General features: G+C 43.4%; 1 protein-coding gene across 2 annotated transcripts in view; it reads left to right on the top strand.

Annotated features, from left to right (window-relative positions):
• The first annotated feature begins 1,382 nt into the window (after positions 1 to 1,382).
• Positions 1,383 to 25,240, top strand: part of SULF2 (sulfatase 2) — a 135,180-nt gene continuing 111,322 nt past the window's right edge. For both annotated transcript variants that reach the window (XM_056549009.1, XM_056549012.1), the window contains exon 1: positions 1,383 to 1,515. The gene's annotated coding sequence lies outside the window, so the exon portion shown is untranslated. The remainder of the gene's footprint in view (positions 1,516 to 25,240) is intronic.

Genomic DNA, 25,240 nt, shown 5'->3' with positions numbered 1-25,240 from the left:
CTCTAATGGTTAATTCCTAGAGGTATATATATCTGTTACCAGCCTTCTCTTGTTATGCCTGATGAAGCTGCGCATGTGCAGCGAAACGCGTTGCATTTAATAAATCCATTAATTTTACTTGGCTTCCTAATGGTTCCTCTCTGCGCCGGACAAACTCCTGAATCCATGGTCATTCGGTTTTGATTTTACAGTTTTGATGAGTGAAACTACAACTCCCAGCATAACCTTACCACTGCTTAAAGGGGTACTCTACTGGAAAACATTTTTTTTTAATCAACTGGTGCTACAAAGTTAAACAGATTTGTAAATTACTTCTATTTAAAAATCTTAATCCTTCCAGTACTTATAAGCTGCTGTATAAACGATTCACAGGAAGTTATTTTCTTTTTTAATTTCTTTTCTGTCTGACCACAGTGCTCTGTGCTGACACCTCTGTCCATGTCAAGAACTGTCCATAGTAGGAGCAAATCCCCATAGCAAACCTATCCTGCTCTGGACAGTTCCTGACATGGACAGAGGTGTCAGCAAAGGACTGTGGTCAGACTGGAAAGAACTACACAACTTCCTGTGGAGCATACTCCAGCTTATAAGTACTGTAAGTATTAAGATTTTAAATAGAAGTAATTTAAAAATCTGTTTAACTTTGTGGCACCAGTTGATATAAAAGTAAATGTTTTCCAGTGGAGTACCCCTTTAAGTAATTCTGGGAGCTGTATATTTCAATGGTGAAAACTTCTTTAACACTTTCCTATTCTGTGGCAACTGTTATATCTGATTATTATACTGAATTTCTCACAATGCGCTACAACTGTGGTGTCTGTCACAACAGGCTAAAAACTTACTGGGGGAAGGGGGAAGGTATGGGGTGACACCATTTTCTACCGCACCGGGTGACATCAACCCTAGCAACGCCACTGGTGTGTGTGTGTGTGTGTGTAACTTACCCCTTGATGTCACCACCTGACTGAGGGGAGGTTTGTGGTAACTAGGATGTTACCCTGAGAGCAGTAACTAACCTCCACTATGGTGTCACCACCAGGGGGTGGAACTTTATCTCCACTTGGATGTCACCGTTTGAGGGGGGTGGGTTGTAACTTACCTCAACTATGGTGTCACCACAAAGGGGCGGTAATTTACCTTCCCTTTCATGTCACCAACTTACCTCCAGTAGGATGACACGAAGGGCTGTAAGTCACGTTTACTCCTAAACATTACTTTACAAGACATCTCCATCACTGATGTCTCACACTCCTGCGGTCAGAGACTGGGGGGGGGGGGGCGGGACTCCTGAGGCGGGAGGCGCTCTACCCCGTGTAAAGTAAAAGCCGAGGGGCGGTGGCTGGATCCGGCTGTGGGCGTGGCAGTACAGCTGGGCTATGGGCGGTGCTAGCCGGTAGGAGGCGGAGCTCAGAGCCGTCGGCTCAGCTGTGAAGCGGTCACCGGGTTCGGTCACCTGCAGCCAGGTCCAAAGCGGAGGATCGTCCGGAGAGAACAGCGGCGGCCGGAGCATGATAGGTAAGTGTCACCGGAGCGCTGGGCGGCTGTCCCCGGGTCATAACCGTCCTGGGAGCGCCCATTAATATGTGCAAGGTACCGGCGGCTTCGACACTGTGCGGCGGCTACTCTGTAGATCTCCCCGTTACATCGACTTGTTATATATTATGTACCTTCCCCCATTTATGCCTTTTCCCGGTGCATCCTGGTGTCTTATATCAAGTATATCGTACCCCCCCCCCCCCCATATATGCAATTCCTCCGAACGTCCTCCTGTTATATATTATGTAACCCCCCCCCCCCCCCCAATTTATTCAACTCCCCCGTACATCCACCGGTCTTATGTACCCCCATATATGTAATCCCCCCTACATACTCCTGTCATATGTGCAAGTCCCCTGTCATGTATGCAACCCCCCCTCCCCTGTACACCCTCCTGTCATGTGTGCAATTGCCCTGTACACCCTCCTGTCATGTGTGCAATTGCCCTGTACGCCCTCCTGTCATGTGTGCAATTGCCCTGTACGCCCTCCTGTCATGTGTGCAATTGCCCTGTACGCCCTCCTGTCATGTGTGCAATTGCCCTGTACGCCCTCCTGTCATGTGTGCAATTGCCCTGTACGCCCTCCTGTCATGTGTGCAATTGCCCTGTACGCCCTCCTGTCATGTGTGCAATTGCCCTGTACGCCCTCCTGTCATGTGTGCAATTGCCCTGTACGCCCTCCTGTCATGTGTGCAATTGCCCTGTACGCCCTCCTGTCATGTGTGCAATTGCCCTGTACGCCCTCCTGCCATGTGTGCAATTGCCCTGTACGCCCTCCTGTCATGTGTGCAATTGCCCTGTACGCCCTCCTGTCATGTGTGCAATTGCCCTGTACGCCCTCCTGTCATGTGTGCAATTGCCCTGTACGCCCTCCTGTCATGTGTGCAATTGCCCTGTACGCCCTCCTGTCATGTGTGCAACACACGCTCACTCTTTCAACCTCTGCAGCAATGCTGGCAGTACTCCTACAGTCATGGCCGTAAATGTTGGCACCCCTAAAATTTATTTAAGTATTTCTCACAGAAAAGGATTGCAGTAACACATGTTTTCCTTTACACATGTTTATTCCCTTTGTGTGTATTGAAACTAAACAAAAAAAGAGAGGAAAAAAAGAAAATTGGACATAACCATTGGTCCCACCAAACTCCAAAAATGGGCTGGACAAAATTAATGGCACCCTTTCAAAATTGTGGCAAAATAAGATTTTCACGCATGTGATCATCCTTTAAACTCACCTGGGGCAAGTAACAAGTGGGCAATATAAAAATCACACCTGAATGAAGATAAAATGGAGAGAAGTTCACTTATTCTTTGCATTGTGTGTCTGTGTGTGCCACACTAAGCATGGACAACAGAAAGGGGAGAAAACTGCCTGAGGACTTGAGAACCAAAATTGTGGAAAAATATCAACAATCTCAAGGTTCCAAGTCCATCTCCAGAGATCTAGATTTGCCTTTGTCCACAGTGCGCAACATTATCAAGAAGTTTGCAAGCCATGGCACTGTAGCTAATCTCCCTGGGCATGGACAGAAGAGAAAAATTGCTGAAAGGTGTTAACGCAGGATAGTCCGGATGGTGGATAAGCAGCCCCAAACAAGTTCCAAGACCTTTTGCCAAAATGAACTTGAGTAAGCCAAAATCCTTCTAGGAAAACGTCTTGTGGAGAGATGAGACCAAGATAGAGCTTTTTGGTAAAGCACATCATTCTACTGTTTACCGAAAACGGAATGAGGCCTACAAAGAAAAGAACACAGTGCCTACCGTGAAATATGGTGGAGGGTCCATGATGTTTTGGGGTTATTTTGTTGCCTCTGGCACTGGGTGCCTTGAATGAATGCAAAGCATCACAAAATCTGAGGCTAACCAATGGATTTTGGGTCGCACTGTATACTCCAGTGTCAGAAAGCTGGGTTTGCGTCCGAGACCTTGGGTCTTCCAGCAGGAATGACCCCAAACATATGTCAAAAAGCCCCCAGAAATGGATGGCAACAAAGCGCTGGAGAGTTCTGAAGTGGCCAGCAATGAGTCCAGATCTAAAACCCATTGAACACATGTGGAGAGATCTTAAAATTGCTGTTGGGAAAAGGCACCCTTCCAATAAGAGAGACCTGGAGAAGTTTGCAAAGGAAGAGTGGTCCAACATTCCGGCTGAGAGGTGTAAGAAGCTTATTGATGGTTATAGGAAGCGACTGATTTCAGTAATTTTTTCCAAAGGGTGTGCAACCAAATATTAAGTTAAGGGTGCCAATGATTTTGTCCAGCCCATTTTTGGAGTTTGATATGATATTATGTCCAATTAGCTTTTTTACCTCCTTTTTTTGGCTTACTTCCAATACACACAAAGGGAATAAACATGTGTATAACAAAACATGTGTTACTGCAATTTCTGTGAGCAATACTTAATTTTCTTGAAAAATTTCAGGGGTGCCAACATTTACGGCCATGGCTGTATGTCTGTTTCCCAAAGAAAGCCTTTTGATCTGATGCTGAGTACGTGCACTCAACTTCTTTGGTCGATCTTCGGGAGGCCTGTGCTAAGTAGAACCTGTCCTGTGAAACTTCTGTATGGTCTTCCTCGGTTTCATGGTTGGTCTTGGCAATTTTCTTATAGCCTAGGCCAGATCCTCAGAGTTCTTTGCCATGAGGTGCCATGTTGGACTTCCAGCGACCAGTATTCGAGTATTACTTTCTCCCCATTCACATCTGAGACCTCGTAACACTGGCGAGTCACCTGACACCTTAGAGGGAAAATGGCTAATTGGGCACAATTTTGACATTTCCACCTAGGTGTGTACTCACTTTTGTTGTCAAGGTTTAGACATTAAAGAAGTCCCATGCCAAAAAACGTATCCTGTATAAAAACTAAAATAAGTTTTAGATTGGGGGGGGGGGGGGGGGGGGGTCTGGGACCCCCTGCGATCTTCTGTACAGGGCTACCATGTTACCTCCCTATATATCTGTGGGAGAGCCATTCAGCTATTCTTCAACCTTCCCATAGAGATATATCAAGGGGGCATGGCGGACCCTGCTTGAGGTCGGGGTTGTGACACGCCGCTCCCGGACAGAGCGGAGGACTCCTACATGAGATCGTGGGGTGTGCCCAGCGATCGGACCCCCAAGATCTAAAACTTCACTTTTAATGGCTGAGGGGACACCAAATTAAACACTGTTCTATAGGCTGTGCACTTTTTTCATGCAGCCCAACTGACAGGTGTTATATCCAGACTAGACACCAGTAATAACTGTACAGGGAAGATTTTAATACAGTTGTATACATAAGAGTGCCCCTAGCAGTGGTACATAGATTTACATGATTCCTCTGCTGTGCAAGGAGCATATTGAGTTAAACTTGTCCAGATATTGAGTGCTGTATGTTAGGAGATTTTTTTTTTTTTCCAATAAAGTGTAATAGTTTTTTATCAATTGAAGTGGTTTCTGTACATTTTTGTGTGTGTGTATATGTAAATGTGGAGTTTCCCCTGTTTTTGCATGTGTGATCTTGAAAGACACTATGGAATCAAGATATGGTGAACATCCTCCTGTCATAGATAAAATCTCTCTGTACATCTTCCTGTCAAATATAAAACCCCTTGTACATTCTCCAGAGATATGCCAAATGCTCAGTACATCCTCCTGTCATATGTAAACCTCATCCACCAGTCCCCCTGTATACCCTCCTTCTTTTAAATATGAAATCCCCAGTACATCCTCCTGTCATATGCAAACCTCCTGTCGTACACCCACCAGTCCTCCTGTGTATGTATATATAATTATATAATCTCTATAATATTTATTTATTTTGGTACGACATTGTGTGATGTATCTAGTGATATCCTCTGTAGACACTGGATATGATGTGTGATATATTCAGGGATATCCTCTATAGAATGTAGGTGTGATGGTTGTTACATCTAGGGATAGCCTATAGCAGTGTTTCCCAACCAGGGTGCCTCCAGCTGTTGCAAAACTACAACTCCCAGCATGCCCGGACAGCCTTTGGCTGTCCGGGCATGCTGGGAGTTGTAGTTATGCAACAGCTGGAGGCACCCTGGTTGGGAAACAGTGGCCTATAGAATGTGCATATGATGCTGTGTGAAGTCTCTGGGAATACCCTCTATAGAATGTTGACATGATGCAGTGTGTTCTAGATGGGCATATTCTATGGCTAGTATAAATATGATGCCATGTGATGTATCTAAGGGATATTCTCTATGGAAGGTGAATATGATGCTGTGTGATATATACAGTAATATTCACTATGAAAGGTGGATATGGTGCTGGGATGTATCCATAGATATTCTCTATAGAAGGTGGATATGGTGCTGTGATGTATCCATAGATATTCACTATAGAAGGTGGATATGGTGCTGTGATGTATCCATAGATATTCACTATAGAAGGTGGATATGGTGCTGTGATGTATCCATAGATACTCACTATAGAAGGTGGATATGGTGCTGTGATGTATCCATAGATATTCACTATAGAAGGTGGATATGGTGCTGTGATGTATCCATAGATATTCACTATAGAAGGTGGATATGGTGCTGTGATGTATCCATAGATATTCACTATAGAAGGTGGATATGGTGCTGTGATGTATCCATAGATATTCACTATAGAAGGTGGATATGGTGCTGTGATGTATCCATAGATATTCACTATAGAAGGTGGATATGGTGCTGTGATGTATCCATAGATATTCTCTATAGAAGGTGGATATGGTGCTGTGATGTATCCATAGATATTCACTATAGAAGGTGGATATGGTGCTGTGATGTATCCATAGATATTCTCTATAGAAGGTGGATATGGTGCTGGGATGTATCCATAGATATTCACTATAGAAGGTGGATATGGTGCTGTGATGTATCCATAGATACTCACTATAGAAGGTGGATATGGTGCTGTGATGTATCCATAGATATTCACTATAGAAGGTGGATATGGTGCTGTGATGTATCCATAGATATTCACTATAGAAGGTGGATATGGTGCTGTGATGTATCCATAGATACTCACTATAGAAGGTGGATATGGTGCTGTGATGTATCCATAGATATTCACTATAGAAGGTGGATATGGTGCTGTGATGTATCCATAGATATTCACTATAGAAGGTGGATATGGTGCTGTGATGTATCCATAGATATTCACTATAGAAGATGGATATGGTGCTGTGATGTATCCATAGATATTCACTATAGAAGGTGGATATAATGATTTGTGATGTATCCATAGATATTCACTATAGAAGGTGGATATGGTGCTGTGATGTATCCATAGATATTCACTATAGAAGGTGGATATAATGATTTGTGATGTATCCATAGATATTCACTATAGAAGGTGGATATGGTGCTGTGATGGATCCATAGATATTCTCTATAGAAGATGGATATGGTGCTGTGATGTATCCATAGATATTCACTATAGAAGGTGGATATGGTGCTGTGATGGATCCATAGATATTCTCTATAGAAGATGGATATGGTGCTGTGATGTATCCATAGATATTCACTATAGAAGGTGGATATGGTGCTGTGATGTATCCATAGATATTCACTATAGAAGGTGGATATGGTGCTGTGATGTATCCATAGATATTCACTATAGAAGGTGGATATGGTGCTGTGATGTATCCATAGATATTCACTATAGAAGGTGGATATGGTGCTGGGATGTATCCATAGATATTCACTATAGAAGGTGGATATAATGATTTGTGATGTATCCATAGATATTCACTATAGAAGGTGGATATGGTGCTGTGATGTATCCATAGATATTCACTATAGAAGGGGGATATGGTGCTGGGATGTATCCATAGATATTCACTATAGAAGGGGGATATGGTGCTGGGATGTATCCATAGATATTCACTATAGAAGGGGGATATGGTGCTGGGATGTATCCATAGATATTCACTATAGAAGGGGGATATGGTGCTGGGATGTATCCATAGATATTCACTATAGAAGGTGGATATAATGATTTGTGATGTATCCATAGATATTCACTATAGAAGGTGGATATGGTGCTGTGATGTATCCATAGATATTCACTATAGAAGGTGGATATGGTGCTGTGATGTATCCATAGATATTCACTATAGAAGGTGGATATGGTGCTGTGATGTATCCATAGATATTCACTATAGAAGGTGGATATGGTGCTGGGATGTATCCATAGATATTCACTATAGAAGGTGGATATGGTGCTGTGATGTATCCATAGATATTCACTATAGAAGGTGGATATGGTGCTGGGATGTATCCATAGATATTCACTATAGAAGGTGGATATAATGATTTGTGATGTATCCATAGATATTCACTATAGAAGGTGGATATGGTGCTGTGATGTATCCATAGATATTCACTATAGAAGGGGGATATGGTGCTGGGATGTATCCATAGATATTCACTATAGAAGGGGGATATGGTGCTGGGATGTATCCATAGATATTCACTATAGAAGGTGGATATGGTGCTGTGATGTATCCATAGATATTCACTATAGAAGGTGGATATGGTGCTGGGATGTATCCATAGATATTCACTATAGAAGGTGGATATAATGATTTGTGATGTATCCATAGATATTCTCTATAGAAGGTGGATATGGTGCTGGGATGTATCCATAGATATTCACTATAGAAGGGGGATATGGTGCTGTGATGTATCCATAGATATTCTCTATAGAAGGTGGATATGGTGCTGTGATGTATCCATAGATATTCACTATAGAAGGTGGATATGGTGCTGTGATGTATCCATAGATATTCACAATAGAAGGTGGATATGGTGCTGTGATGTATCCATAGATATTCACTATAGAAGGTGGATATGGTGCTGTGATGTATCCATAGATATTCACTATAGAAGGGGGATATGGTGCTGTGATGTATCCATAGATATTCACTATAGAAGGTGGATATGGTGCTGTGATGTATCCATAGATATTCACTATAGAAGATGGATATGGTGCTGGGATGTATCCATAGATATTCACTATAGAAGGTGGATATGGTGCTGGGATGTATCCATAGATATTCACTATAGAAGGTGGATATGGTGCTGTGATGTATCCATAGATATTCACTATAGAAGGGGGATATGGTGCTGTGATGTATCCATAGATATTCACTATAGAAGGTGGATATGGTGCTGTGATGTATCCATAGATATTCACTATAGAAGGGGGATATGGTGCTGGGATGTATCCATAGATATTCACTATAGAAGGGGGATATGGTGCTGTGATGTATCCATAGATATTCACTATAGAAGGTGGATATGGTGCTGTGATGTATCCATAGATATTCTCTATAGAAGGTGGATATGGTGCTGTGATGTATCCATAGATATTCACTATAGAAGGTGGATATGGTGCTGTGATGTATCCATAGATATTCTCTATAGAAGGTGGATATGGTGCTGGGATGTATCCATAGATATTCACTATAGAAGGTGGATATGGTGCTGTGATGTATCCATAGATATTCACTATAGAAGGTGGATATGGTGCTGTGATGTATCCATAGATATTCACTATAGAAGGTGGATATGTCCTGCAGTGTATATGAGGATGTTCTCTGTAGAATGCAGACAGGTCCCATACAATGTATTTCGGGATATTCACTATAGTATGTAGAAATACTGTCATGTGCTGTCTCTAGGGATATTTACTATAACAGGTGGATATGACTCTGTGTGATGTATCCTGGGATATTCCCTATAAAATGTAGATGTGGTAAAAGTTGGTTTATTAGCACCTATTATCTTCATATAGATGAGGTTTCTCCAGTTTTGGCAGAAAGGTGACTTTTGTAGTGCAGGGGTTCATTCTCAAATGGTTTTGGGGGGAGATGGGCTGACTCTAAGCATTGTGTATTGTTCACCACTCCAGCAGAAAAGAGCAGAACCAGCACAGGATTTCCAATTAACTCCTCGTGTGATCTCTTTCGGGAGTTTGTCCTCATGCCGGCGAGGGCTTGTAATATCAGCAATGTGGAAATGGCCAGACTGCCGCTTGATATATATCTATTTTTTTAATCGCTTGAAAGACTTGTTGTAGCCGACATGTTGAGTCTAAAATCTGCGAAGAGAAACCTGAGGGGAGGGGAGCACATTCCTTTTCATTTCTCAACTCTGGGCTGCACTGAAGCCTTTATAAGGCTCTGGCAGTCCCATGTAAGTCCTAACCACCCAACCCCCAACAAGGACCCCCAACAGGTCATGTTTTCAGGATTTCACAGTTGATCTAATTATGGTCAGTGCATCGGGCATTAACACAAGTGTTCTCTTTATGGGATATCATCATGACCTGTTGGGGGTACTTGAGGACCACGCTTGGGAAACCCTGATCTAGAGCATGAAAACCCCTCCTAACAAAGTACTTCACAAACTATCCTGAGCTAAACAAAGCGGTGCAAATCTCTTTCCTGTCCTGATTATTTGTTACAATGTGATTGTCTGGGCTGTTTCTCTCACACAGCTGCACACACGGGGGAAACCTCATGACTAAGGCTGCGTTCACACGGTCGTCTAGACCCGTCCTGTTCTTCTCCCATCAAAAATAAAAATGGACTTTAAAGGAAGACTGTCAGATATTTTCTCCCACACTATCCACAGTACTGGTGGATAGTGCAGGAGACGCTGATTAAAACGAGCCCTACCTTACCCGGATCCGCCTGGCGGTTCGCCCACAATTGTATTTTGTATTGTATTTTATTCTATGTGTATACCTTGCTGTAACTGGCACGGGCGGGGCTTCTCCACTGACGTCAGCGTCGCTTATGAACATTCACTAAAATATCAATTGGAAAAGGGGTGCTGCTATACGTATCAAATGTAACACAATATCCAAGAAGAAAAAGAAACGCAAAACAGCGCACACCCGTAAATATCAAAATGTTCTCATTATTAATACATAGATCAAAAGGACAGACAGGATTATTAAAAACATTTAAAACAGGCCAAAAGCTGCCAAAGCACAAAACAGGGTGAGCCCCCTCAACAAGGGAACCCCACCCAGGGCACCTGCCTATTACAATACATCAATAACGTCACTATGATATACACATAAGCTGCCACATAGTACTATATTCATCTCAACAGCCCATATACAACCTGTATTCTCATGTAGCAAAGATATGATGAAATGACACAGGACGGTTAATGGAGGAGTTACCAGGCAGGTGCCCCCCTATAGACCCCACGCGTTCCGTTTCCCGTCGGCAACTTCCTCAGGGGTGTTGTCAGGGGTTGAGGGGGCTCACCCTGTTTTGTGTTTTGGCTGCTTTTGGCCTGTTTTAAATGTTTTTAATAATCCTGTCTGTCCTTTTGATCTATGTATTAATAAAGAGAACATTTTGATATTTACGGGTGTGCGCTGTTTTGCGTGTTTCTTTTTCTTCTTGGAGCTTATGAACATTCATCCCCCCTACCTCCAGTTCCCCCTCTCTTCGCCGCTCCTAACTGGAGGGAGGGGGGATGAATATTCATAAGCGGCGCTGATGTCAGTGCAGAAGCCCCGCCATTTTTCCTTTAAAAAAAAAAAAAAAAAGGACAATAACTGATTCAAACGGTTGTTATCCTTTGGATCCGTTATTGTTCAGTTAATAAACCCCCAAAAATAAATATATATCTATATTTTGTTCTGAGCATGCTCAGAAGTAAAAACGGATCAAACGGATTGGAAAAACACATTCAAACGGATGGCATTAAAGACATAGGCTTCAATGTTAAATTTACTGTATCCGTTTTTTCTTCCGTTTTTTTTGACGGAAGGAAAAAAAAATACTGCATGTGCTTTTTCTGACGTCCAAAAAATAGAAATGAGTGCAGACGGGTACAAATGGGATTTTTTTTTTTAAAACTGTTTTTAATCCGTTTACAGCCTGCAAGAACAGAACCGAAACAGGGATAAAAAAAACCGGGGACAGACGGTCGCGTGAATGCACCCTAATGTTGCAGTAGCGTTTATTAATCTTCCCCAGTAAATCTTTGTGGTACCCTCACAACTCTCCATGCTGACATGCTGGTGCAGAAATTCCACCGGTTGGCACCACCTGCTGCAGCTGTCAAACATTGCATCAGACACTCGTCGTCTTCTCACACAGACACCTGCAGAGATTTCCTTATGAGATGTTGGGACATGTGTTAGATACTCTAGAGAGTAATGACATTGTTGTCTTGTCCTCTAACAGTGTTTTTTATATAGTGATGTGTCACTGTTTTAATGAAACTTGGTACTTATATTTCAACCCAATGGGAGGTCATATAGGGTGTAATAGGTCAGGTTTCTGTGTGGGGCCGTCCTTCTCAGAGCGAAGCAACACTTGCCAAGAAGGGTGGTCTAGGGTCAGTGTACAGGGCAAGTTTAGAACTTGACTGCCCGTTTTCTGCCCTTTATATTGTATATTGTGTTTTTAATTGATCACTGATTTTTCCCATTGGGTCTTTATCACTTTGGTGTAATTACAAATACAGTCATGGCCGTAAATGTTGACACACCTGCACTTTTTCAAGAAAATGAAGTATTTCTCACAGAAAAGGATTGCAGTAACACATGTTTTGCTATACACATGTCTATTCCCTTTGGTGTATCATTATGTCCAATTTGCTTTTTTTTCCCCTCCTTTTTTGGTTTAGTTCCAATACACACAAACTCCAAAAATGGGCTGGACAAAATTATTGCCACCCTTTCAAAATTGTAGATAAATATGATTGGTTTAAGCATGTGATGCTCCTTTAAACTCACCTGGGGCAAGTAACAGGTGTGGGATATAGAAAAGTCACACCTGAAAGCAGATAAAAAGGAGAGAAGTTCCCTTAGTCTTTACATTGTGTGTCTGTGTCCACATTAAAGGGGTATTCCAGGCAAAACCTTTATTTATTTATATATATATATATATATATATATATATATATATATATATATATAATCAACTGGCTCCGGAAAGTTAAACAGATTTGTAAGTTACTTCTATTAAAAAATCTTAATCCTTACAATAGTTATTAGCTTCTGAAGTTTTCTGTCTAACTGCTCAATGATGATGTCACGTCCCGGGGACGTGAGTCATCAGAGAGCAGTTAGACAGAAAACAACAACTCAACTTCAGAAGCTAATAACTATTGGAAGGATTAAGATTTTTTAATTAGAAGTAATTTACAAATCTGTTTCTTTCCGGAGCCAGTTCAAGAAGTTTGCAACCCATGGCACTGTAGCTAATCTCCCTGGGCATGGACAGAAGAGAGAAATTGATGAAAGGTGTCAACGCAGGATAGTCTGGATGGTGGATAAGCAACCCCAAACAAGTTCCAAAGATATTTAAGCTGTTCTGCAGGCTCAGGGAGCATCAGTGTCAGCGCAAACTGTCGACATTTTAAATGAAATGGAACGCTATGGCAGGAGATCAGGAGGACCCCACTGCTGACACAGAGACATAAAAAAGCAAGACTACATTTTGCCAAAATGAACTTGAGTAAGCCAAAATCCTTCTGGGAAAAGGTCTTGTGTACAGATGAGACTAAGATAGAGCTTTTTGGTAAAGCACATCATTCTACTGTTTACCGAAAACAGAATGAGGCCTGCAAAGAAAGGAACACAGTATATACAGTGAAATATGGTGGAGATTCAATTATGTTTTGGGGTTGTTTTGCTGCCTCTGGTACTGGGTGCATTGAATGTGTGCAAGGCATCATGAAATCTGAGGATTGCCAACTGATTTTGGGTCGCACTGTACAGCCCAATGTCAGAAAGCTGGGTTTACATCCGAGATCTTGGGTCTTCCAGCAGGACAATGACCCTAAACATATGCCAAAAAGCACCCAGAAATGGATGGCAACAAGGCGCTGGAGAGTTCTGAAGTGGCCAGCAATGAGTCCAGATCTAAATCCCATTGAACACCTGTGGAGAGATCTTAAAATTGCTGTTGGGAAAAGGCGCCCTTCCAATAAGAGAGACCTGAAGCAGTTTGCAAAGGAAGAGTGGTCCAACATTCCGGCTGAGAGGTGTAAGAAGCTTATTGATGGTTATAGGAAGTGACTCATTTCAGTTATTTTTTCCAAAGGGTGTGCAACCATATATTAAGTTAAGGATGCCAATGATTTTGTCCAGACCATTTTTGGAGTTTGGTGTGACATTATGTTCAATTTGCTTTTTTTCCTCCTTTTTTTTGGCTTAGTTCCAGTTCACACAAAGGGAATAAACATGTGTATAGCAAAACATGTGTTACTGCAATCCTTTTCTGTGAGAAATACTTCATTTTCTTGAAACATTTCAGAGGTGCCGACATTTATGGCCATGACTGTACTATTTCTAAGGGTCCAAAAAACTTTTAAACTGGTCTAATACAAGTTACATTTTTACGTGCCTTTCCTCAGTACTATTTTGTTCCGATTTGATGCGGGGAACTCTATTTTGAATTGGGTACAGCACCCCAGTTACTAATTGCTGTATATTGTTATCTTCAACTTATATGTCAAAGTCAAACCCAACCAGCTTGACATTTTGCCAAGCTGCTTGGGCTTGATGGTTCCTCCTATTCCCCCCTGTCTCCCCTTTCTTTCGACATGGACGTGTGGTTCATGCTGCATAGCAGCTTCTACAGGAATTTTAGGAAATATTTGCAGCTTCGGTTTCTGTGTCATTGCAGCGAGGATTCGTGGGAGGGAGTAGTGACGAGGGCCGGAAAAGAACATATGGGAAGAATGTGTGTCGTTTGGACCACCATCTCACTCATGAGGATCCCATTAATATTGTATTTTATTGACCTGTCCAATAGTCTGCCTCTTCCCAGCCAGAAATGGCTGATAACAGATTAATAGAATGAATTTACCTGTCCTGCAGTCAGTAATAAACAGAGAAAAGACCCCCCCCCCCAGTGCAGTATGCTTAGGTATTTGGCAAGTGCAAGTTAAGAAATTCACTTACCAAGTGGTGGTGCGCTAAGGGCACAACACCATACACCATATACCGTTTTTAAAGAGATGACACTGAGTATGCAGCCTTAATCCTCCCGGTCAGAGGCTCGCTCACCCGGATCACAATAGTAGAAAAAAAGGCAGAAAACAGGATCTTCCACAGGCGCAGTTTGTGTCGAATAGAGGTCACTTAGGTCATGGATAATGTATCCCAAACAATTTATTAGCACAGTAAGCAACGCATTTCTTGCCTGGAGTGGGCACTTCATCAAGCTATGTGCATGTCATGATATGCACATGGCCTGATGAAGAGCCCTCTCCGGGCAAGAAACACGTTGCTTACTGTGCTAATCATTTTGAGATACAATATCCATGACCTAAGTGACCTCTGTTCCACACTGAAACTGCGCCTGTGGAAGATCCTCTTTTCTGCCTTTTTTTTTTCTGCTACAGTCAGTAATGACAGAAATGGCTATGGATGACTGTGCCCATGAATTGGTACATTCTTGTGTAACTATCCAAAGGCTGAAAACCCAATCCTTATCTAATCTTGCTAACACAACTGTGGATTCCAGCCTGATGCCTTTACCTGCATAGATGCCCTGTAACATTAGGGCAGAACACTCTGGTACTGCTGCTATGTTTAGAGCTTTATAACATGCGACATTGCACTCAGCATCCGGGTCTTGATGCCTGAGGTTAATTGCTCTATGATGGGAGCAGTTTTGCTCTTTTGCCCCCTGGGCTTCCAGTGTGCTGTGTATAATGTATTTGCTGCCCCCTGCTGATGGGGTTAATGAGGCATGGGGTGGCCTCAGTGCTTGTTGGCCCCATCATTGCCCCAGTCTCTTGGATACGGCCCCGCACTGGTAATCTCCTTGTTTTCCTGCTGTGAGAACCGGTTGCTCGATTTTTGTTCTTTGGTAGAATTGGGATTTAATGAATTGCGCGTTGATCTCCATTGTTTTGCTGCTAGTGACCCGGTTAACCCCTGGGTTCAGCCTTTGTGTCCCGGTGTCCTGGGAAAAGCTGCTGAGAGCGCCCCCCAAACATCCCCGGCATCCTTTATTATGGGACAGAAGAGTCTGAGCGCAGCACTGAATGGGAATGAGCCCCTCAGCCGCCTACCATGCCATCAATCTGTCTCCATGAATGAACTCTTGTCATTGGAGAGCCCTGCGCTGTGAAAAGGGGAAAAAACATGGAGAAGCAACACACAGAATAGCAATGTCCCCTCAGCCTTGGCTGGAAAAATTGTCATCAAATGTCACATCAGTGGGCACACATTCCTCCTGCAGTTCCATGTAAATTATATATATATATTGCATAAAGTATATGGACGTATATCAAACAGGATGCTGCTTCCACTCATAATGGCCTGTGGGTACCGTATTTTTCGTCATATAAGACGCACCCAATTTTAAAGCATAAAAATCTAGAAAATAAAGATTCTGAACCAAATACAATGTAAAGTATAGGACAGTGATCTTCAACCTGCGGACCTCCAGATGTTGCAAAACTACAACTCCCAGCCGTTTGCTGTCCGGGCATGCTGGGAGTTGTAGTTTTGCAACATCTGGAGGTCCGCAGGCTGAAGACCACTGGTATAGGAGGTAGTACTCACGTGTCCCTGCCACTCCGGACCCGTCACCGCTTGTCAACGCTGCCCTGGATGTCGCCCTCCATCGCTGTCGCCACGTCCCTGGGGTGTCGCCGTCGCTCCGGAACGCCTCTGCTGCCCGGCATCCTCGCTCTCTGTTAACGCCATCACGTCGCTACGCACGCCGCTTCTATTGGATGACGGGACGGCGTGTGCGACGACGTGATGACGACTAAGGAGAGCGCTGGCCATGCAGGGGATCCCGGTGTCCTGTAAGCTGTTCGGGACGCCGTGATTTCACCGCAGCGGTCCCAAACAGCCCGAAGTTAGTGTCACTTTCACTTCAGAGGCGGCAGTCAGCTTTGATCGCCGCTTCTGAAAGGTTAATACAGGGCATCACCGCGATCGGTAATGTCCTGTATTAGCCGCGGGTCCCGGCCGTTGATGGCCGCAGGGACCACCGGTTTTAATGCCGTATATGACGCACCAACCAGATTTGGGGAAGAAAAAGTGCGTCTTATACGGCGAAAAATACGGTATATTCTGTATACGGTATATACTATGTCAAATAGTGCTATAGAAGGTGTATGGACATGTAGAGGGACATTTATCAATGTTTGCTTATGTATTCTTTATTTTAGTAATTTTTTCCTTACTTTTTTTTTTGCTTATGTGTGACGTATTTATCAACTGGTTTCAGCCTGTGGATAATTTTCTTTCACGTAAGCAATTTTTCCTTTTTTACTTTGGTAGTAGCTTTTTCTGCTCCATGTTTGAGCTGGAGTAAATTTAGTCAATTTTTAACGCTGTTGCGACTTTTTTTTTTTGCGCAGTTGCGACTGTCGCAGTTAATAAATACCTGACTACCCGTAGTCCATTTTAAAATTATTACTATGTAGTAAATTTTAGGAAAACTTGCTTTTCTCGCTTTCCAGTCAACATGTCGCACGAAAAATCGAGTAGTCGCAGTTGAGACAATTTTGCGACAATTATAGTAAAGAAAACCTGACTAAACCCGTTGATAAATGTCCAGAATAGTGCACAGAAGGCTACGTCTGCGCAGTATAGTCTATATAGACTCTCCCTGTGTATATAATACAGCTCTATGAAAAGGTATATGGACATATATGGCTTGAGATTCTGCAACTCCTCTTTATAGCCTGTGGAGACTCTGGGGGACATAATCAAAACTTGATGTGATTTTCGTGTGCTTTTTATCGTTTGTTGCACCAAATTCTTGGTGTGAAATGTGGTTAAGAATAACATGAAAATTTTCAAAGCAGTTTATAGAAATAAAAAAAAAAGTTTACTTGATGCGCTCAAGTTGTGCAAAACTGAATGTGGTGTCGGATTCAGTCTACAGTATCTCACATAAGTGAATCCCCTCATATTTTTGTAAATATTTTATTATATCTTTTTATGTAACACTGGAGAAACACTGATCTAATGGAAAGAAGTGACTGGGTTATATTAGGCTGCAGTTCTCCGTTAATGTCTAAACCTTGGCAACAAAAGGAGTACACCTCGAAGTGGAAATGTCCAAATTGAGCCCAATTAGCCATTTTCCCCTCCCCATAGTAACATGACTGGTTAGTGTTAGGGTGGGTTCACACCACATTTTTCAAGTACGTTTCCAGTAGACGTTTTCATTATTGAAAAACGTATGGAACCGTATTGAAAACCGTATACATAGACAAATAATTGAAAACCGGATGCATCCGGTTGCGTATGGTTTGCTTGCAATACAGTTTTCTCCCTTACTCAAAACCGTAGTTGACCACGGTTTTGTCTCCTGTTTAAAAACTGGACTGCAACCGCATACGCTTTTTTAAAAACATGGACATCAATGGGAAATGCACATGTATACGGTTCCATAAGGGAAACAGTATATGGTTTTTACTTTGCACATGCGTATTTGCATCCTAAAGTCCCCACCCAAGACCCCTCCCATTAAAAATGGACAAAATTTTCAAAAACGTATTTTTTTTTTTTAAATAAAAACGGACGGAACTGTATGCACCTTTAAAAACTCATACGGTTTACTTTTTCCCATACTGTTCCATCAGTTTTTTTGCCATATTGTTTTCTTTAGAAAAACGGATTGAAAACAGTTTGGCAAAAACGTGATGTGAACCCAGCCTTACAAGGTCTCAGGTCTGAGTGGGGAGCAGGTGTCTTTAAATTTATCACTTTCACACTCTCTAATACTGGTCACTGGAAGTTCAACATGGCACCTCGAGGTGAATTACAATACATTACAGGACATTTTCAAAGGCTTACACTTATGTACATGAAAAATCTGGTGCAAAGTTTATTTATTTTCCTAATGTTATGTATTGCATTCTTATACTTTGCTATGTGATACTGTCGCAGTATCATGTGTTTTTGCAGCAAATTACCTAAAATATTATTAAAAATGGCACGGTTTACAGCTATTTGCAAGATTTTCCACCATCATTTCTGAAAATCATTGTGCAACAGTACCACAACTAAAAATGTGTGAACACAGCATATTTCACTTCCCTTCTCAACAAATTTATATTATTCAGCATGTGAAAATCTTTTTTGTGTGGTGGTGGTGGGGGGTGTTTCTTTTTTTGGCTTTTTAAGTAGGCGTGCTCTCACTATTGGATTCGGATTCTGATGTTTTTTTTTTTTTTATGGTTACTGGCAGAAGTGTTTCTATTGGTCACAGCTTGTAATAATACATACTTTATTAGGCATCTTAATTAAACTTTTCTAAAATCTCCTTCTTGAGGCTGTGTTTACACGTGGCATTTTATTAGCTGTACGTCCTGTTTTCACAACTAGTATGGTAATTCTCCGTGCAAAAATGCTAGCAGTACCGCCAGTCAAGTAACCTGAGCCATGTTTGAACTGTATAAAGTATCTAAAAAATGCAATATTATTATCTCACAATGTGTTTAATATTACTGTAACTTAGGTTACACAGGCTTTTGAATATGCCCCCTCAGTCAGGGATGTAGAAATCCCATCTCCCGACGCCCGGGACATGCAGTGCTGGGCAGGGGAATTTTTCAGACCTAAAAGCCTCCAACATGTACGACGGCACTCGGGGTGTATGACTTGTGCCCACTGCATACTTATAGTTTGGACATTTACGCACGCGGCGATACCACATATGTTTATTTATTTACACTGTTTTATTTTTTTTATGGGAAAAGGGGGGTGATTCAAACTTTTATTAGGGAAGGGGTTAAATTACCTTAACACTTTTTTTTATTTTTTTTACTTTTTTTTTTTTTTTGCAGTGTTATAGGTCCCATAGGGACCTATAACACTGCACACACTGATCTCTTACACAGATCACTGGCGTGTATTAACACGCCTGTGATCAGTGTTATCGGCGCTTGACTGCTCCTGCCTGGATCTCAGGCACAGAGCAGTCATTCGTCGATCGGGCACCGAGGAGGCAAGTAAGGGCCCTCCCGGTGTCCTGTAAGCTGTTCAGGATGCTGCGATTTCACCGCTGTGGTCTCGAACAGCCCGACTGACTAGCCGGGATAGTTTCACTTTCACTTTAGAAGCGGCGGTCAGCTTTGACCACCGCTTCTAAAGGGTTAATACCGCACATTGCCGCGATCGGCGATGTGTGGTATTAGCCGCGGGTCCCGGCCGTTGATGAGCACCGGTACCGACGCGATGTGATGCGGGGTCGCAGTGCGACCCCGCTTCATGTCGCGGGAGCCGCCGCAGGACGTAAATATACGTCCTGCGTCATTAAGGGGTTAAAAAACAAACATTAACCTAGTGCTGGGCGATATACCGGTTCATACCGAATACCGTTTTTTTTTTTTTTATTCTATACGATATGAATTTTTCCTATACAGCAATACTGGTCGGGCCCCTCCCCCTTTCGAATGAATTATCAGCCGCAGCGCTGCCCCTACATCGGGGCACTAATCATATGTGACGCGCGGGCGCTGCTCCCCCCCGTCCTCCTGTGAGCTGCCGGCACTTTAAATGAATTGTTGCGTGCCGCGGCAGTGGAAATGATTAATAAAGGACATCTGTACTGATTAATTTTACATAGTCCTGGGCTGCAAAAATAAGCAAAATAAACTTTTACTCGCCTTCCTACGTTCCCCCGTTTCTCCGGTATTTGCCTCACTGTTCTCCGCTGCAATCTTCATGCTGCTTCCTGGATACGGGAACTTCACAGATCCTTCAGCATGTCACCGGCTGCAGCGATGTCCTGATCAATTCAGATCGGCGGGGCGTTCATTTCCCCCGCTCTGCCCGCCCCTGGATGTCGGGGCAGAGCGGGGGAAGAATGTATTCCTGCTCCGTCCTGCCCGGGCTGCGAAATAAATGAAAATAAACCATCACTCACCTCCCTTGGTTCCCGCGGAGCGCCACTACAGCTGATCGGTCCTCCGGTCCATCTTCTTCATACTTCCGCGTGTAACAAAGCGTCACATGGCGCTCAGCCTATCGCCGGCCGGGGCAGAACATCGCGGTGGACGGCGATGGGCTGAGCGCCATGTGACGCTTCGTTCACACAGAAGTATGAAGAGAATGGACTGGAGGACCGATCAGCTGTAGTGGCGCTCCGCGGGAACCCAGGAAGGTGAGTGATTGTTTATTTTCATTTATTTTGCAGCCCGGGCAGGACGGAGCAGGAATACTCTGCACCAGAGTACTCCTTTTAACACCCCACATGTGACTGACAGATTTTTGAAACATTGGTCTGTGAAAATGTAGAATGTAATTTTTCATTTGCACAGCCCACTCTTACAAAGATCTGTCAAACACCTGTGGGGTGTAAATGCTCACTGCACCCTTGTTACGTTCCATTAGGGGTGTAGTTTCCCAAATAGTGTACCATGTGGGGTGTTCTGGCACCATAGGGGCTTCCTAAATGCGACATGCCCCCCCCAAAAACATTTTAGCAAAATTCGGTCTCCAAAATCCCATTGTCGCTCCTTCCCTTCTGAGCCCTCTAATGCACCCACAAAGCACTTGTTTTGAATATGTTGAGGGGTGCAGTTTTGAATGTCATTTTGAATATGTTGAGGGGTGCAGTTTTGAATGTCATTTTGAATATGTTGAGGGGTGCAGTTTTCATAATGGGGTCCATTATGGGGTATTTCTAACATAAATACCCTCAAATTAACTTCAATACTGAACTGGTCCCTGAAAAATTCAGATTTAGAAATTTACTTGAAAAATTGGAAAATTGCTGCTATACTTTGAAGCCCTCTGATGTCTTCAAAAAGTTAAAAAAAAAAGTAAACTTTATGATGCAAACATAAAGTAGACATATTGTTTATGTGAATCAATATATAATTTATTTGTTTTTTTTATTTTCCTTTATAAGCAGAGAGGTTTAAAGTTATAAAAAATGCAAAATTTTAAAAATTTTTATGAAATTTTGGCATTTTTCACCAAGAAATGATGCAAGTATCGACGAAAATTTACCACTTACATAAAGTAAAATATGTCATGAAAAAACAATCTCTGAATCAAATTAATAAGTACAAGCATCCCAGAGTTATTAATGCTTAAAGTGACAGTGGTCAGAATTGCAAAAAATGCTCCTGTCCTTAGTGTCAAAATGGGCTCTGCCCCCAAGGGGTTAAAGGGGTACTCCGGTGGTCAACGTGTTTTTCCGTTTTTGACTTACCCTATTTGTTTTGTTTAATTTCTATTCTTGTTGTTTAGACTACTCTATTTCCGTTCTTTGTTGTCTTTTTATCCCCCACTTTGTTTTCCTATCTTTGCTTCTATTTCCTGTTTCTTGCTGTGCTGAAAACTACAAATCCCAGCATGCCACATGCCTTGCTGGTTTGGGGCAGCTCCTTTTTTTTTTTTTTTTTTGTTCTGCCCTTTACCCACCCTACTATTTTCCCGTGTCAGCCCCCTTATACACAGCACACTAATATAATCAGCCTTGGTTGGGATACACTGCCATACACACACAAAAGGGACTACAACTCCCAGCATGTGTCATTCAGGAGTCTTCAGTCTGTAGAATAACACCAGCATGCTGCCTCTGTAGTCTCCTGGGAGTTGTAGTTCAACACACCAGTGTTTCCCAACCAAGGTGCCTCCAGGTGTTGCAAAACTACAACTCCCAGCATGCCCTGACACCCTTTGGGCATGCTAGGAGTTGTAGTTTTGCAACAGCTGGAGGCACACTGGTTGGGAAACACTGGTGTAACATGATGTGTATGCTGAAGAGGCTAGAACAGTGTTTCCCAACCAGTGTACCTCCATCTGTTGCAAATCTACAACTCCCAGCATGCCCAAAGTTAGGGCATGATGGGAGTTGTAGTTTTGCAACAGCTGGAGGCACACTGGTTTGTAAACACTAGCATACACACACAACAGGGACTACAACTCCCAGCATGTGTCATTCAGGAGTCCCCCCCCCCTCCCCCTTCACATATAGGGGGAGATTTATCAAAACTTGTGCAGAGGAAAACTTGCCCAGTTGCCCATAGCAACCAGTCAGCTTGCTGCTTTCATTTTTATGAAGGCCTGTGAAAAATGAAAGAAGCAATCTGATTGGTTGCTATGGGCAACTGGACAAGTTTTCCTCTGCACAGGTTTTGATAAATCTCCCCCATAGAGATCATTCCTAGTATGAGATTTATTCTCCTGCAGTCCATACATCCCCAGCCCATGCACCTTGTCATCCTCCCCCCTCAGATAACACTTATCTTCTCCTGTGCAGACCTGCGTCCTTAGAATACAGAGCAGGGGGAGGGGAGGTGAGGAGCTGTGTACTCAGCTGGATGAGATGAAGGGGCGTGGCTTATTCCTCTCATGCAGACAGAGGTGGGAAAAAAAACCTGTGACATCTTGTCCACAACAGACTCAGAACTGTGGACAACGGTAAAAGAAAACCATCTTAACTACAGAACTTCCTGCCCAACAAACAGGTAAGAAAAACACATACATGCTGCCAAAACATATAACACATGTATATTGCAAAAAAACTAACCTTAAAAGGAGGTGCCATATAGTCAGAAAAATTAACCACCAGAGTACCCCTTTAAGGCCAAAATGGGCTTGGTCCTTGAGTTAAAAACAAACAAAAAAAAAAAAAAAAAATTCGTTTTTTTCTTTATTTCAATTTCACCTCAGGGATAGATAGAGATCTATATAATTTTTTTGGTTTATTTCAGAGTGTACGCATATCTTATGGAAAAATAGTGTCATTACGAAGTACAATCTGTCCCTCTAAAAACAAGCCATCATATGGGTCTGTAGAAATGGCTATTATAGGGAGAGGAGTTAAAGAGTTATGGCTATTATAGGGAGAGGAGAAAAAAACGAAAAAGACCTAAGTGTTTTTAGGTCTGCCTTTTTGGTCTGCCTATTAATGTTTTATTAATAAAGACCTTATTTGCATACTATTTTTTTGGTTGAAATTATTTTGTGTACCAGGACACGTGGATTGTCATGAGGAACAAGTAGATTGTACTCCCGTTTTAGTCCCTTGGAGTAGTTTTGTTTAGTTTTTTCCCACCCATGCCCCCTTTGTGTATACAGTACAGTGATATAAAAAGTATTTGTAAATATAATACACATGATGCAGCATCAGCTTATTCCAGTCTATGTACACACTGCATATATAATACAGCATTATACAAGGTATATGAACACATGGGCACCCTCTTCTCTGGTCAGACAATTATTTTGGCTGTTCACACTGGATGATGCGATTGCTACTAAATGGTGATATTCCAGGACCTTGGGTCTGTGCTTAGGGGGAATTTTGAAGGGGCAGCATCTGATCTGGGCTGGAAGGCTTTTATCTAAGAGGATTAGTTCCAGAATAAGCGCTTAGGGCCGTCAGGGCGAGCTGTGTCATGCTGGGAAATCCAGATTATCTTGTCAGAGTCTGTTATCTCTGGACAGAGCTGGGTGGTCTCTATCAGACTCCCACTGATGGTCACCCATGCGGGGTCATCTGTCCTAGAGTCAACATAACAATGTGGACGATGGGAGCCAGGCAGGGCACAGGGGGCAGCGCGGGACTTTGGACATAATTTTAAATTAGAGAGCAAAGGTTTATGCAGTAATATGAGGAAGTACCGTATTTATCGGGGTATACCACGCACCAGCCTATAACACACACCCTCATTTTACCAAGGATATTTGGGTAAAAAAAGTTTTTTACCCAAATATCCATGGTAAAATGAGGGTGCGTGTGTGCGCGTGTATACCCAGATACACCCCCAGGAAAGGCAGGGGGAGAGAGGCCGTCGCTGCCCGCTTCTCTCCCCCTGCCTTTCCTGGGGTCTAGAGCCCTGCTGCCGGCCCTTCTCTCTCCCCTGGCTATCGGCGCCGCTGCCCGTTCTGTCCCCCTGACTATTGGTGCCGGCGCCGATAGCCAGGGGGAGAGAAGCGGCGCCGACAGCCAGGGGGAGAGAAGGGGCAGCGGCACCCATTGCCGGCGCCGCTGCCCCGTTGCCTCCCCCCATCCCCGGTGGCATAATTACCTGGGTCGGGTCCGCGGTGCTGCAGGTCTCCGGCGCGCGTCCCCTGCGTCGTTGCTATGCACGGCGCGGCGCACTGACGTCATGCGCCGCGCCGTGCAGCGCATAGCAACGACGCCGGGGACGCACGCCGGAGGCCTGCAGCAGCGCGGACCCGACCCAGGTAATTATGCCACCGGGGATGGGGGGAGGCAACGGGGCAGTGGCGCCGGCAATGGGTGCCGCTGTCCCTTCTCTCCCCCCCTGGCTGTCGGCGCCGCTTCTCTCCCCCTGGCTATTGGCGCATCAGGGGGACAGAACAGGCAGCGGTGCCGATAGCCAGGGGGGAGAGAAGGGCCGGCAGCAGGGCTCTAGACCCCCAGGAAAGGCAGGGGGAGAGAAGCGGGCAGCGACGGCCTCTCTCCCCCTGCCTTTCCTGGGGGTGTATCGGCATATAACACGCACATAGACTTTAGGCAAAAAATTTTAGCCTTAAAAGTGCGTGTTATACGCCGATAAATACGGTATTTCTTTACTGAGAGAATTGCATGGAGTAGCCTTCCAGCTGAAGTGGTAGCTGCAAATTCAGTGAAGCATGCATGGGATAGGCATAAGGCTATCCTTTATAGAAGATAGATAGGGCCAGGGACTATTCATAGTATTCAGAAATATTGGGCAGATTAATTGGCCCGAATGGTTCTTATCTGCCTACACTTTCTAG

This window comes from Hyla sarda, chromosome 12, assembly GCF_029499605.1.
Source record: "Hyla sarda isolate aHylSar1 chromosome 12, aHylSar1.hap1, whole genome shotgun sequence".
Taxonomy (NCBI): Eukaryota; Metazoa; Chordata; class Amphibia; order Anura; family Hylidae; genus Hyla; species Hyla sarda.
The sequence above is the reverse complement of the archived record's forward strand: the minus strand, read 5'-3'. Positions and strand labels throughout refer to the sequence as shown.